This window comes from Monodelphis domestica, chromosome X (genome assembly GCF_027887165.1).
Source record: "Monodelphis domestica isolate mMonDom1 chromosome X, mMonDom1.pri, whole genome shotgun sequence".
Lineage (NCBI taxonomy): Eukaryota > Metazoa > Chordata > Mammalia > Didelphimorphia > Didelphidae > Monodelphis > Monodelphis domestica.
The window spans coordinates 38,885,784-38,899,987 of record NC_077235.1 but is presented as its reverse complement, the minus strand read 5'-3'; positions in this window follow the sequence as shown (position 1 = coordinate 38,899,987).

Genomic DNA, 14,204 nt, shown 5'->3' with positions numbered 1-14,204 from the left:
GTGGTCAGGGCTGGGCAATGGGGGTGAAGTGATCTGCCCAGAGTAACATAGCTAGGAAGGGTCTGAAATCAGATTAGAATGTTGGTCTCCATTGAGAAGCACTCATTAGGAAAGAGAAGAGAAGACACTTGGGGTTCCAGCCTTTGCCACCCAAGTTGGGTTTAGGTCCCAGACAGAGCACTAGCCCAGAGGCAGAGTTAGTTGAGAGATGAGTCAGGAAGCAAAGAGCCCCATTCCTCTTCCCCCACTTGCTTTGCAAACCTAATCTGCTCCCTGAGGATCCTTTAACTGGCCAATGGCTTTGGAGCTTGACCTCCACTAGTACTTTCCCTCCCCCCCCCTCGCCGGTCCCCAAATCCCAGAGTTTGGCCATGACACAGGACTCTGATTCATAGGCGGGATTCAAGCTGGGATGGAGGTCTCCTCATGATTTCCCTCCCACTTTCACCAGTGCTCTGGACTTAGCTCTCCCATTGGCTCCTGGAGTCACGTGCAATGAGTCACTTCTGTCCTGGCCTCCATTTTTTCCCTTCTCCTACAAAAGGAAGTGTGTGAATTAGGAGATCTCTTCCAAGCACTTTCCCACTGCCACAGCAGCCAGGCAGACAGGGCTAGGCTTGCGCGCATGCCTGCGCTCTCGAGCCTGCGCGAGTTGGAAGGAAACTCAGCGCGAGGGCCACCAGAGCTGCCACAACGGCTGCCCCCTTTGCCTTCAGGTCACTGGGAGCAACCATTGCTGACGCTTCTTCCACATCGGGCCACCCCTTCCCCTTCTGATGGTCTCTACCAAGGAACCTCAGGAGGAGCAGGATTCCACAGCCCACAGCCTGGAGGACAGCAAGCAGGATCCCCAGTTTCAGCCCGTTGTCTGTCTGCTGAGCAGGGCATGAAGACCCTGCAGGCAGGCAGAGGAAGAAGAGCTCTGGAAGGTGGGAGCCAAGCCGCTCCCCTTTGCCTCTCACAATGACCTTCCCCAATGGAAAGAGCAGGAACGGCTCTTGGGAAGCTGCTGAGACACAAGGACAGAAGGACAATTGTCCTCCTCAGAAGCCAGGACAAGTCTCTGAAGAGCTGTGCCAATCACTCCAGAACCCCACTGCTGGAGCTGAAGCCCAGTGCGGGTAGTGAAGGGGCTTGTGTTGGGAACACACAGCCTCACTCTGCCCATCAAAGTCCAAAGCCAGGGCGGCTGCTGGCCAACAGATGCCTGAGTGCACAAAATGTTCACAGGTTGAAGGCAAAATTCCAGAAATACAAGAAGGAGATGACAAGAAACAAAAGAAAGGAAAGAAGAAGCCCAGGAAGAGAAAGCTTGACTAGTCAAAGAGAGAAATTCTGACCACGTGGCGGAGAAGTTCAAGGAAATCTGGGTGAAGGATGGTGGCGCAGAGGCTAAGCAGGAGATCCAAGGGAAGAAGAAGGCTCTTGGTGAGCTTGAAGCTGATTCCTAGAATACTTCCAGAAGGGATTTGTAGCTTTCATTCCCCCCTTTACCTTGCATCTTCCATTCAATGCTGAGTATTGGTTCTCAGGCAGGAGAGTGGTCAGGGCCGGGCAATGGAGGTGAAGTGATTTGCCCACGGTCACCCAGCTAGGAAGGGTCTGAAATCAGATTAGAAAGTGGGACTGGACTGAAAAGCTGTCCTTAGGAAAGATCAGAGGTGAAACTTGGGGTTTCAGTCTTTCCCACCCGAGTTGGGTTCAGGTCCCAGACAGAGCACTAGTCAACAGGCAGAGTTAGTTGAGAGAGAGATCAGGAAGCAAAGAGCCCCAATTCCTCTTCCCCAGGAGCTTTGCAAACCGAATCTCCTCCCTGGGGATCCTTTCCTTGGCCAATGGCTTTGGACCATGACCTCAACCAGTGCTGTCCCTTCCCCCGTCCCCATATCCCAGACTTGAGCCATCCCACACAGGAACTCTGATTCCTAGGCGGGATTCAAGCTGGGATGTCGGCACCCTTATCATTTCCCTCCCAATTTCACCAATGCTCTGGACTTAGCTCTCCCATTGGCTCCCGGAGTCAAGTGCAATGAATCCCTTCTGTCCAGGCCTCCATTTTCCCCCTCTCCTAAAAATGAAACGTTTGGATTAGCGCATCTCTTCCAAGCCCTTTCCAGTCCCCTGGCAGCCGGGTTGGGGGGCCGGAGTGTCTCGCGCATGTGCGAGCAGTAGCGAGACTCAGCCTACTTAAGCACTAGGGCCAACAGAGCGCCACAATGGCTGCACCCTCCGCCTTCGCGTCACTGGGAGCAACCATTGCTGACGCCGCTGTGGCATCACCACCCCCTCCTTTCCCCTTCTGATGGCCTCTACCAAGGAATCTCTGATTGAGCAGGATTCCACCAGCAACAGCCTGGAGGAAGGCAAGCAGGATCCCCAGTTACAGCCCGTGGTCTGTCTGTCTGTCTGAGTAGGACATGAAGACCCTGCAGTCAGGCAGATGAAGAAGAGATCTGGAAGGTGGAACAAGCTGCTCCCCTTTGCCTCTCACAACGACCTTCCCCAGTGGAAAGAGCATGGACGGCTGATGGGAAGCTGCTGAGACACAAGGACACAGGGACAATTGGTCTCCTCGGGAGCTGGGACAAGTCTCTGAAGAGCCAATGACTCAGGAACCCCACTGGTGGAGCTGAAGCCCGGTTAGGGCAGTGATGGGACTTGGTTTGGGACACACAGCCTAACTGCCCATCAAAGTCCAACGCCAGAGCTGTTGGCCAGCTGATTCCGGAGTGCACAACAAGCCCCCAGGTTGAAGGCAAAATTCCAGGAATTCAAAAAGGATGTGAAAAGTCACATGAACCCAAGGAAGAGAGAACTTGACTAGTCAAACTGAGAAGTTCTGACCAAATGGCTGAAAAGTTCCAGGGTCTCTTCCTGAAGGATGGTGGCCCAGAGTCGAAGCAAGACATCCACGGCAAGAAACAGGTGATTAAGGCCCAGGAGACCCAAGAGAGCCAGGATGACCAAGAGGAACATCAGCCTGGATCCCTGTATCAACACACCTAAGCCATCTCACCGTGGGCCTCACCTTTTGTCCTAAATGTTCTCTTTTATTTTCTTCATTTCTATTCACTTTCTTACAAAGGACTTCATAGACAGAATTGAATTCCAGCCTCCAGCTTGTTTTCTAAGCTTTTAAACTTTTCAGGATATCTTCTTCAGCAGACCCATTGCCCAGTCCAATGTACTGAGCTCATGCCATTCCTTTCCACAGTGGAAACACATCCAAAAGACTGAAGAGGCATTTCCAAGGGGCACCCAAAAAGAAAAAAAAACAAAGTTCTTTCCCACGATAAGGACCTATGAGTAAATCCTGCTGTCCAGTCTATGTGTGGATAACCCTACCTGCTGCCGAAGTGTTCAATATGTTTATTGCAATAGGAAAATATCAATGGTGATGGGAGCAAGGAGGCAAGACTTGTAATTTTATCCATGGATGTTCCAGTGTGCTAATTCTCTTAATAGGTGTGGATAGGCAACTCTTTTGTAACTTAGAGACTTGGAGAATTCTCTGAGCCACTAGGGACTTATTTGGCACCACTCAGTTAGTAGGTGTCAAAGGCATCATTTGAAACCAGGCCTCCTTCCTGTCTCTGAAGCTACTCATGTCTCCATACTATTATCTAAGGCTATCTATCTCTCAATGGATATTCACTAGCTTCGTCAAGGGAAGGGAGTTCCCTTCTCTTGGTCTTGGTGCTGTATCTGGGATGTATCCTTTCTTGCAATGCAGGTCAAAACCTATCCACATCTTTTTCACACTAAGAATTCTAGGATGAGGGTTTTGGTTCAAGACACCAAAGAACTGGGCCAGGCTTATCTCGTCCCTGATCATCCAACTGGATGGCTTTTTAGACTGCTTCTTGCACTCAAATCATCTCTAGTACAGCTCATCGATACCTACCATGCATCTTTCCAAGATACTTTGGGTCATCTACCATTTGGGTTCTTTGCATTTAAATCTCCCCAGATAAATATTGAGTTAAAAAAGTTCATTATTTTTTGGAAAAAACCTTCCCTTCCATCTCAAAACCAATTCTGTATGTGGGTCTAAAGCACAAAAGTAGTAAGGAAGGGCTTGGCAAGAGATGAAGTGATTTGCCCAGGGTCACGCAGGAAGGAAGTGTCCCAGGCTGGATTTGAGCCTCCAGTCATTAGGCCTGATTCTCTATCCACTGATCAAATCAGCTTCCCTTACTAGGCTTCTTCCAAAATTAGCAGATCTTTGCAGAACCATGGAGAAGGACAAGAAGAGAGAAGACATGAAAGTCTGCCCTGGTTGGGAACCAAAGGAAGAAAAATGTCTCATGGAAACAATAGCTGGTGAGCTTGAAACTGATTCCTAGAATACTTCCTGAAGGGATTTGTAGTTTTTGTCCCCCCCCCCTTACCTTCCATTTTCCAATCAATTCTGTGTATTGTTTCTCAGGCAGGAGAGAGTGGTCAGGGCTGGGCAATGGGGGTGAAGCGATCTGCCCAGAGTAACATAGCTAGGAAGGGTCTGAAATCAGATTAGAATGTTGGTCTCCATTGAGAAGCACTCATTAGGAAAGAGAAGAGAAGACACTTGGGGTTCCAGCCTTTGCCACCCAAGTTGGGTTTAGGTCCCAGACAGAGCACTAGCCCAGAGGCAGAGTTAGTTGAGAGATGAGTCAGGAAGCAAAGAGCCCCATTCCTCTTCCCCCACTTGCTTTGCAAACCTAATCTGCTCCCTGAGGATCCTTTAACTGGCCAATGGCTTTGGAGCTTGACCTCCACTAGTACTTTCCCTCCCCCCCCCTCGCCGGTCCCCAAATCCCAGAGTTTGGCCATGACACAGGACTCTGATTCATAGGCGGGATTCAAGCTGGGATGGAGGTCTCCTCATGATTTCCCTCCCACTTTCACCAGTGCTCTGGACTTAGCTCTCCCATTGGCTCCCGGAGTCACGTGCAATGAGTCACTTCTGTCCTGGCCTCCATTTTTTCCCTTCTCCTACAAAAGGAAGTGTGTGAATTAGGAGATCTCTTCCAAGCACTTTCCCACTGCCACAGCAGCCAGGCAGACAGGGCTAGGCTTGCGCGCATGCCTGCGCTCTCGAGCCTGCGCGAGTTGGAAGGAAACTCAGCGCGAGGGCCACCAGAGCTGCCACAACGGCTGCCCCCTTTGCCTTCAGGTCACTGGGAGCAACCATTGCTGACGCTTCTTCCACATCGGGCCACCCCTTCCCCTTCTGATGGTCTCTACCAAGGAACCTCAGGAGGAGCAGGATTCCACAGCCCACAGCCTGGAGGACAGCAAGCAGGATCCCCAGTTTCAGCCCGTTGTCTGTCTGCTGAGCAGGGCATGAAGACCCTGCAGGCAGGCAGAGGAAGAAGAGCTCTGGAAGGTGGGAGCCAAGCCGCTCCCCTTTGCCTCTCACAATGACCTTCCCCAATGGAAAGAGCAGGAACGGCTCTTGGGAAGCTGCTGAGACACAAGGACAGAAGGACAATTGTCCTCCTCAGAAGCCAGGACAAGTCTCTGAAGAGCTGTGCCAATCACTCCAGAACCCCACTGCTGGAGCTGAAGCCCAGTGCGGGTAGTGAAGGGGCTTGTGTTGGGAACACACAGCCTCACTCTGCCCATCAAAGTCCAAAGCCAGGGCGGCTGCTGGCCAACAGATGCCTGAGTGCACAAAATGTTCACAGGTTGAAGGCAAAATTCCAGAAATGCAAGAAGGAGATGACAAGAAACAAAAGAAAGGAAAGAAGAAGCCCAGGAAGAGAAAGCTTGACTAGTCAAAGAGAGAAATTCTGACCACATGGCGGAGAAGTTCAAGGAAATCTGGGTGAAGGATGGTGGCGCAGAGGCTAAGCAGGAGATCCAAGGGAAGAAGAAGGCTCTTGGTGAGCTTGAAGCTGATTCCTAGAATACTTCCAGAAGGGATTTGTAGCTTTCATTCCCCCCTTTACCTTGCATCTTCCATTCAATGCTGAGTATTGGTTCTCAGGCAGGAGAGTGGTCAGGGCCGGGCAATGGAGGTGAAGTGATTTGCCCACGGTCACCCAGCTAGGAAGGGTCTGAAATCAGATTAGAAAGTGGGACTGGACTGAAAAGCTGTCCTTAGGAAAGATCAGAGGTGAAACTTGGGGTTTCAGTCTTTCCCACCCGAGTTGGGTTCAGGTCCCAGACAGAGCACTAGTCAACAGGCAGAGTTAGTTGAGAGAGAGATCAGGAAGCAAAGAACCCCAATTCCTCTTCCCCAGGAGCTTTGCAAACCGAATCTCCTCCCTGGGGATCCTTTCCTTGGCCAATGGCTTTGGACCATGACCTCAACCAGTGCTGTCCCTTCCCCCCTCCCCATATCCCAGACTTGAGCCATCCCACACAGGAACTCTGATTCCTAGGCGGGATTCAAGCTGGGATGTCGGCACCCTTATCATTTCCCTCCCAATTTCACCAATGCTCTGGACTTAGCTCTCCCATTGGCTCCCGGAGTCAAGTGCAATGAATCCCTTCTGTCCAGGCCTCCATTTTCCCCCTCTCCTAAAAATGAAACGTTTGGATTAGCGCATCTCTTCCAAGCCCTTTCCAGTCCCCTGGCAGCCGGGTTGGGGGGCCGGAGTGTCTCGCGCATGTGCGAGCAGTAGGGAGACTCAGCCTACTTAAGCACTAGGGCCAACAGAGCGCCACAATGGCTGCACCCTCCGCCTTCGCGTCACTGGGAGCAACCATTGCTGACGCCGCTGTGGCATCACCACCCCCTCCTTTCCCCTTCTGATGGCCTCTACCAAGGAATCTCTGATTGAGCAGGATTCCACCAGCAACAGCCTGGAGGAAGGCAAGCAGGATCCCCAGTTACAGCCCGTGGTCTGTCTGTCTGTCTGAGTAGGACATGAAGACCCTGCAGTCAGGCAGATGAAGAAGAGATCTGGAAGGTGGAACAAGCTGCTCCCCTTTGCCTCTCACAATGACCTTCCCCAGTGGAAAGAGCATGGACGGCTGATGGGAAGCTGCTGAGACACAAGGACACAGGGACAATTGGTCTCCTCGGGAGCTGGGACAAGTCTCTGAAGAGCCAATGACTCAGGAACCCCACTGGTGGAGCTGAAGCCCGGTTAGGGCAGTGATGGGACTTGGTTTGGGACACACAGCCTAACTGCCCATCAAAGTCCAACGCCAGAGCTGTTGGCCAGCTGATTCCGGAGTGCACAACAAGCCCCCAGGTTGAAGGCAAAATTCCAGGAATTCAAAAAGGATGTGAAAAGACACATGAACCCAAGGAAGAGAGAACTTGACTAGTCAAACTGAGAAGTTCTGACCAAATGGCTGAAAAGTTCCAGGGTCTCTTCCTGAAGGATGGTGGCCCAGAGTCGAAGCAAGACATCCACGGCAAGAAACAGGTGATTAAGGCCCAGGAGACCCAAGAGAGCCAGGATGACCAAGAGGAACATCAGCCTGGATCCCTGTATCAACACACCTAAGCCATCTCACCGTGGGCCTCACCTTTTGTCCTAAATGTTCTCTTTTATTTTCTTCATTTCTATTCACTTTCTTACAAAGGACTTCATAGACAGAATTGAATTCCAGCCTCCAGCTTGTTTTCTAAGCTTTTAAACTTTTCAGGATATCTTCTTCAGCAGACCCATTGCCCAGTCCAATGTACTGAGCTCATGCCATTCCTTTCCACAGTGGAAACACATCCAAAAGACTGAAGAGGCATTTCCAAGGGGCACCCAAAAAGAAAAAAAAACAAAGTTCTTTCCCACGATAAGGACCTATGAGTAAATCCTGCTGTCCAGTCTATGTGTGGATAACCCTACCTGCTGCCGAAGTGTTCAATATGTTTATTGCAATAGGAAAATATCAATGGTGATGGGAGCAAGGAGGCAAGACTTGTAATTTTATCCATGGATGTTCCAGTGTGCTAATTCTCTTAATAGGTGTGGATAGGCAACTCTTTTGTAACTTAGAGACTTGGAGAATTCTCTGAGCCACTAGGGACTTATTTGGCACCACTCAGTTAGTAGGTGTCAAAGGCATCATTTGAAACCAGGCCTCCTTCCTGTCTCTGAAGCTACTCATGTCTCCATACTATTATCTAAGGCTATCTATCTCTCAATGGATATTCACTAGCTTCGTCAAGGGAAGGGAGTTCCCTTCTCTTGGTCTTGGTGCTGTATCTGGGATGTATCCTTTCTTGCAATGCAGGTCAAAACCTATCCACATCTTTTTCACACTAAGAATTCTAGGATGAGGGTTTTGGTTCAAGACACCAAAGAACTGGGCCAGGCTTATCTCGTCCCTGATCATCCAACTGGATGGCTTTTTAGACTGCTTCTTGCACTCAAATCATCTCTAGTACAGCTCATCGATACCTACCATGCATCTTTCCAAGATACTTTGGGTCATCTACCATTTGGGTTCTTTGCATTTAAATCTCCCCAGATAAATATTGAGTTAAAAAAGTTCATTATTTTTTGGAAAAAACCTTCCCTTCCATCTCAAAACCAATTCTGTATGTGGGTCTAAAGCACAAAAGTAGTAAGGAAGGGCTTGGCAAGAGATGAAGTGATTTGCCCAGGGTCACGCAGGAAGGAAGTGTCCCAGGCTGGATTTGAGCCTCCAGTCATTAGGCCTGATTCTCTATCCACTGATCAAATCAGCTTCCCTTACTAGGCTTCTTCCAAAATTAGCAGATCTTTGCAGAACCATGGAGAAGGACAAGAAGAGAGAAGACATGAAAGTCTGCCCTGGTTGGGAACCAAAGGAAGAAAAATGTCTCATGGAAACAATAGCTGGGTGAACTTGAAGTTGATTCCTAGAATACTTCCTGAAGGGATTTGTAGTTTTTGTCCCCCCACCCCCTTACCTTCCATTTTCCAATCAATTCTGTGTATTGTTTCTCAGGCAGGAGAGAGTGGTCAGGGCTGGGCAATGGGGGTGAAGTGATCTGCCCAGAGTAACATAGCTAGGAAGGGTCTGAAATCAGATTAGAATGTTGGTCTCCATTGAGAAGCACTCATTAGGAAAGAGAAGAGAAGACACTTGGGGTTCCAGCCTTTGCCACCCAAGTTGGGTTTAGGTCCCAGACAGAGCACTAGCCCAGAGGCAGAGTTAGTTGAGAGATGAGTCAGGAAGCAAAGAGCCCCATTCCTCTTCCCCCACTTGCTTTGCAAACCTAATCTGCTCCCTGAGGATCCTTTAACTGGCCAATGGCTTTGGAGCTTGACCTCCACTAGTACTTTCCCTCCCCCCCCCTCGCCGGTCCCCAAATCCCAGAGTTTGGCCATGACACAGGACTCTGATTCATAGGCGGGATTCAAGCTGGGATGGAGGTCTCCTCATGATTTCCCTCCCACTTTCACCAGTGCTCTGGACTTAGCTCTCCCATTGGCTCCCGGAGTCACGTGCAATGAGTCACTTCTGTCCTGGCCTCCATTTTTTCCCTTCTCCTACAAAAGGAAGTGTGTGAATTAGGAGATCTCTTCCAAGCACTTTCCCACTGCCACAGCAGCCAGGCAGACAGGGCTAGGCTTGCGCGCATGCCTGCGCTCTCGAGCCTGCGCGAGTTGGAAGGAAACTCAGCGCGAGGGCCACCAGAGCTGCCACAACGGCTGCCCCCTTTGCCTTCAGGTCACTGGGAGCAACCATTGCTGACGCTTCTTCCACATCGGGCCACCCCTTCCCCTTCTGATGGTCTCTACCAAGGAACCTCAGGAGGAGCAGGATTCCACCGCTGACAGCCTGGAGGACAGCAAGCAGGATCCCCAGTTTCAGCCCGTTGTCTGTCTGCTGAGCAGGGCATGAAGACCCTGCAGGCAGGCAGAGGAAGAAGAGCTCTGGAAGGTGGGAGCCAAGCCGCTCCCCTTTGCCTCTCACAATGACCTTCCCCAATGGAAAGAGCAGGAACGGCTCTTGGGAAGCTGCTGAGACACAAGGACAGAAGGACAATTGTCCTCCTCAGAAGCCAGGACAAGTCTCTGAAGAGCTGTGCCAATCACTCCAGAACCCCACTGCTGGAGCTGAAGCCCAGTGCGGGTAGTGAAGGGGCTTGTGTTGGGAACACACAGCCTCACTCTGCCCATCAAAGTCCAAAGCCAGGGCGGCTGCTGGCCAACAGATGCCTGAGTGCACAAAATGTTCACAGGTTGAAGGCAAAATTCCAGAAATACAAGAAGGAGATGACAAGAAACAAAAGAAAGGAAAGAAGAAGCCCAGGAAGAGAAAGCTTGACTAGTCAAAGAGAGAAATTCTGACCACATGGCGGAGAAGTTCAAGGAAATCTGGGTGAAGGATGGTGGCGCAGAGGCTAAGCAGGAGATCCAAGGGAAGAAGAAGGCTCTTGGTGAGCTTGAAGCTGATTCCTAGAATACTTCCAGAAGGGATTTGTAGCTTTCATTCCCCCCTTTACCTTGCATCTTCCATTCAATGCTGAGTATTGGTTCTCAGGCAGGAGAGTGGTCAGGGCCGGGCAATGGAGGTGAAGTGATTTGCCCACGGTCACCCAGCTAGGAAGGGTCTGAAATCAGATTAGAAAGTGGGACTGGACTGAAAAGCTGTCCTTAGGAAAGATCAGAGGTGAAACTTGGGGTTTCAGTCTTTCCCACCCGAGTTGGGTTCAGGTCCCAGACAGAGCACTAGTCAACAGGCAGAGTTAGTTGAGAGAGAGATCAGGAAGCAAAGAGCCCCAATTCCTCTTCCCCAGGAGCTTTGCAAACCGAATCTCCTCCCTGGGGATCCTTTCCTTGGCCAATGGCTTTGGACCATGACCTCAACCAGTGCTGTCCCTTCCCCCGTCCCCATATCCCAGACTTGAGCCATCCCACACAGGAACTCTGATTCCTAGGCGGGATTCAAGCTGGGATGTCGGCACCCTTATCATTTCCCTCCCAATTTCACCAATGCTCTGGACTTAGCTCTCCCATTGGCTCCCGGAGTCAAGTGCAATGAATCCCTTCTGTCCAGGCCTCCATTTTCCCCCTCTCCTAAAAATGAAACGTTTGGATTAGCGCATCTCTTCCAAGCCCTTTCCAGTCCCCTGGCAGCCGGGTTGGGGGGCCGGAGTGTCTCGCGCATGTGCGAGCAGTAGCGAGACTCAGCCTACTTAAGCACTAGGGCCAACAGAGCGCCACAATGGCTGCACCCTCCGCCTTCGCGTCACTGGGAGCAACCATTGCTGACGCCGCTGTGGCATCACCACCCCCTCCTTTCCCCTTCTGATGGCCTCTACCAAGGAATCTCTGATTGAGCAGGATTCCACCAGCAACAGCCTGGAGGAAGGCAAGCAGGATCCCCAGTTACAGCCCGTGGTCTGTCTGTCTGTCTGAGTAGGACATGAAGACCCTGCAGTCAGGCAGATGAAGAAGAGATCTGGAAGGTGGAACAAGCTGCTCCCCTTTGCCTCTCACAATGACCTTCCCCAGTGGAAAGAGCATGGACGGCTGATGGGAAGCTGCTGAGACACAAGGACACAGGGACAATTGGTCTCCTCGGGAGCTGGGACAAGTCTCTGAAGAGCCAATGACTCAGGAATCCCACTGGTGGAGCTGAAGCCCGGTTAGGGCAGTGATGGGACTTGGTTTGGGACACACAGCCTAACTGCCCATCAAAGTCCAACGCCAGAGCTGTTGGCCAGCTGATTCCGGAGTGCACAACAAGCCCCCAGGTTGAAGGCAAAATTCCAGGAATTCAAAAAGGATGTGAAAAGTCACATGAACCCAAGGAAGAGAGAACTTGACTAGTCAAACTGAGAAGTTCTGACCAAATGGCTGAAAAGTTCCAGGGTCTCTTCCTGAAGGATGGTGGCCCAGAGTCGAAGCAAGACATCCACGGCAAGAAACAGGTGATTAAGGCCCAGGAGACCCAAGAGAGCCAGGATGACCAAGAGGAACATCAGCCTGGATCCCTGTATCAACACACCTAAGCCATCTCACCGTGGGCCTCACCTTTTGTCCTAAATGTTCTCTTTTATTTTCTTCATTTCTATTCACTTTCTTACAAAGGACTTCATAGACAGAATTGAATTCCAGCCTCCAGCTTGTTTTCTAAGCTTTTAAACTTTTCAGGATATCTTCTTCAGCAGACCCATTGCCCAGTCCAATGTACTGAGCTCATGCCATTCCTTTCCACAGTGGAAACACATCCAAAAGACTGAAGAGGCATTTCCAAGGGGCACCCAAAAAGAAAAAAAAACAAAGTTCTTTCCCACGATAAGGACCTATGAGTAAATCCTGCTGTCCAGTCTATGTGTGGATAACCCTACCTGCTGCCGAAGTGTTCAATATGTTTATTGCAATAGGAAAATATCAATGGTGATGGGAGCAAGGAGGCAAGACTTGTAATTTTATCCATGGATGTTCCAGTGTGCTAATTCTCTTAATAGGTGTGGATAGGCAACTCTTTTGTAACTTAGAGACTTGGAGAATTCTCTGAGCCACTAGGGACTTATTTGGCACCACTCAGTTAGTAGGTGTCAAAGGCATCATTTGAAACCAGGCCTCCTTCCTGTCTCTGAAGCTACTCATGTCTCCATACTATTATCTAAGGCTATCTATCTCTCAATGGATATTCACTAGCTTCGTCAAGGGAAGGGAGTTCCCTTCTCTTGGTCTTGGTGCTGTATCTGGGATGTATCCTTTCTTGCAATGCAGGTCAAAACCTATCCACATCTTTTTCACACTAAGAATTCTAGGATGAGGGTTTTGGTTCAAGACACCAAAGAACTGGGCCAGGCTTATCTCGTCCCTGATCATCCAACTGGATGGCTTTTTAGACTGCTTCTTGCACTCAAATCATCTCTAGTACAGCTCATCGATACCTACCATGCATCTTTCCAAGATACTTTGGGTCATCTACCATTTGGGTTCTTTGCATTTAAATCTCCCCAGATAAATATTGAGTTAAAAAAGTTCATTATTTTTTGGAAAAAACCTTCCCTTCCATCTCAAAACCAATTCTGTATGTGGGTCTAAAGCACAAAAGTAGTAAGGAAGGGCTTGGCAAGAGATGAAGTGATTTGCCCAGGGTCACGCAGGAAGGAAGTGTCCCAGGCTGGATTTGAGCCTCCAGTCATTAGGCCTGATTCTCTATCCACTGATCAAATCAGCTTCCCTTACTAGGCTTCTTCCAAAATTAGCAGATCTTTGCAGAACCATGGAGAAGGACAAGAAGAGAGAAGACATGAAAGTCTGCCCTGGTTGGGAACCAAAGGAAGAAAAATGTCTCATGGAAACAATAGCTGGTGAGCTTGAAGCTGATTCCTAGAATACTTCCTGAAGGGATTTGTAGTTTTCCTTCCCCCCCCCCCCAACCTTCCATCTTCCAGTGAATTCTGTATATCGGTTCTCAGGCAGGAGAGTGGTCAGGGCTGAGCAATGGGGGTAAAGGGATCTGCCCAAAATAACACAGCTAGGAAGGGTCTAAAATCAGATTAGAATGTGGGTCTCCCATTGAGAATCACGCCTTAGGAACTATAACAGGAGACACTAAGGATTTCAGTCTTTCCCACCCGAATTGGTTTCAGGTCCCAGATGGAGCACTAGTCAAGAGGCAGAGTTAGTTGAGAGACAAGTCAGGAAGCAAAGAGCCCCATTCCCCTTCCCCCAGGAACTTTGCAACCCTAATCTCCTACCAGGAGATCCTTTCCTTAACCAATGGCTTTTGGCCTAGACATCCATCAGTACTGTCCCTCTCTCCTCCCTAGATCCCAGATTTGGGCCATCAGACACAGGACTCTGATTCCTAGGCAGGATTCAAGCTGGTATTGAGGTCCCCTCAGGATTTCCCTCACAATTTCCCCAATGCTCTGGACTTAGCTCTCCCATTGGCTTTCGGAGTCACCTGCAATCAGTCCCTTCTCTCCAGGCCTCCATTTTTCCCCCTGTCCTATAAAAGGAACTCTTTGCATTAGAGGATCTCCTCCATGCTGTTTCCCTGTAGCCTCCCGCATGTGGAAGTAGGAGCCAGATTCAGCTGAGGTTAGCTTAAGACCCACCAGAGCCCCATAATGCCTTCACCCTTTGCCATCAAGTCTCTGGGACCAACCGTTGCTACTGCTTCTGCAGTTTCTCGAACCCCACGCTTCCCCTTCTGATGGCCTCTAGCAAGGAATCTCCTGAGGAGCAAGATTCCACCAGCAATAGCCTGAAGACAGCAAGCAGGATCCCTAGTTTCAGCCCGTTGTCTGTCTGCTGAGCAGGACATGAAGACCCTGCAGGCAGGCAGATGAAGAAGAGCTCTGG